This window comes from Notamacropus eugenii, chromosome 7 (genome assembly GCF_028372415.1).
Source record: "Notamacropus eugenii isolate mMacEug1 chromosome 7, mMacEug1.pri_v2, whole genome shotgun sequence".
Classification (NCBI taxonomy): domain Eukaryota; kingdom Metazoa; phylum Chordata; class Mammalia; order Diprotodontia; family Macropodidae; genus Notamacropus; species Notamacropus eugenii.
Genome location: NC_092878.1, coordinates 13568792 through 13570655, shown reverse-complemented (window position 1 = coordinate 13570655; position 1864 = coordinate 13568792). Strand labels below are relative to the sequence as shown.

The window sequence follows — 1864 nt, the reverse complement described above, 5'->3', positions numbered from 1 at the left end:
CAAAATGACTTATGCTGCCCAATTCAGTGATAACCCTGCCCATTCATTTGTTATGTAAGTAAGGGGCAACCTTACTTACATAACAACCTTATTCTGAACTATCCTCTGAGCACTGCCTCTTTAGCTCGGGATCTCAGCAAGGCATAGGGAGATGCCTGCGTGTAAAATTAGAGAAAAGGGGTTTGAATCCCTGCTGGACTCCTACTACCTGAGAAGCCTCAGTTTTCTCATCTGTAAAATAATGTGGAGATTAGGCAAGATGGTCTCTATGCCCCTCCTGGCTATATGTCTAACTAGTTGATGTCGAAACAAGTTCTTTAGTAACAAATGACATTTCAACAGCTGCATTTTTCTATCCCCAGCCTCCTCTTTACTGCCGTGAACAAGAATATCTGTCTAGATGGTAGTAGCAGAAAGCTGAAAAAGTAAAATGTAAACAACTGAGACTTGTCTAGAACAGGCTTCCACTATGCCTACGTTTTCCCTTTATGGCTCTCGGAAGTCAGTAAGCAGAGAAACGAAGTTCTCCACCAGGCCTTTAGACAGGTTTCAAACTTCACTGGAAATTTCTTTTCCCTCCTGGTCTAGAAATTCCCCTAGAAAGGGGAAACCCCAGCTATCATTCAACCAATGAATCGACAAACATTGAAACTATCGCTACTCTCAAGAAACTTACATATTAACGGAGACAACGTGTATATAGAAAACTAAATAAAGCATAGATGTAAATACATATAAATATACATATAAATTATAGGCAATATAATTAAATTAAAAGAAGTTTGGGAAAGAGGTGCTATGGGGAGGGGAGAAGGTCAGGAAAGCCGTCCTGCTACTTGAGATAGGCGGGGGCAGGGGCGGGGAAGAGAGACTGTATTCCAGGTCAGTAGGACGACGAAAGCAAAGACTAGGAGGCCGGAAAGACTTGTGAAAGAGGAACGGAAAAAAGGCCAGTTTGTCTGGATCGCAGACTGGAGTTTCTATTTTATCCTTAAGCCTGTGGTCTTCTGTTATTGTTTCAAGGTAGTCTTAGTTCCACACCTACTCCAGGGTCCTCTATATTCACAAACACAAATCTGGGTAAAGAGAAGACATTGTTCGGTGCCGGGAAGGTATCGCTCCCAGACTCCTGCTTTCCCACTCCCTTTGGATAGTGTAAGTACGCCCTTCGTTTCCGGCAACTCCTAGATCTCGAATTCCTGAATCAGGAAATGGCAAGCGAGCACGTCCTTTGAGAGGAAAGCGAGCTTTAAATGAAAGATCGAAGTGTCTTGGCTTTTTTTCCGTACACAGAACAGAATCTTGAAGAAAACCGCTAGATGAATTGCCCTCAATCAAGGAGATAAAGACGGATGCCCGGAACGACCACTGTGGGTAGCGTGGCCGAGCGGTCTAAGGCGCTGGATTTAGGCTCCAGTCTCTTCGGAGGCGTGGGTTCGAATCCCACCGCTGCCATTGACGTTGGTTTTTAGTGGAAAAAAATTTAATTTGTTTGAAATTTTCTGTATTACCCAGCCAACACATAAAAACGAGCGTGACGGAATGTAGAAAGTCTATTGGTGTTAATTAAATTTGATATCCTTATCTTCCAAGTCTGTAGAAGGCCTTATGTCACTTTTTAGCCCCCAGACCATCTTAGGGGTCAGTCGATAAGCATTTATGAAATACCGTATGTATGTATGTATGTATGTGTGTGTGTATATGTGTATGGTGTGTGGATGTGTGTGTTTATGGCGTGTATGTGTATACATATGTGTGTATGTATGTGTATATGTATGTATATATGTCAGGCAACCACCATAAGGATACAAAGAAAGGTAAAGGGCAGCCTCTGGTCTCAAGGAGACAATATACAAACAACTAT

At 42.5% G+C, this 1864-nt stretch overlaps 1 non-coding gene across 1 annotated transcript; it reads left to right on the top strand.

The window, feature by feature from the left end:
- Positions 1 to 1373: 1373 nt before the first annotated feature.
- TRNAL-UAG (transfer RNA leucine (anticodon UAG)) lies at positions 1374 to 1455 on the top strand. Its single transcript has one exon. It is a non-coding gene; the product is annotated as a tRNA-Leu (tRNA).
- Positions 1456 to 1864: the final 409 nt, after the last annotated feature.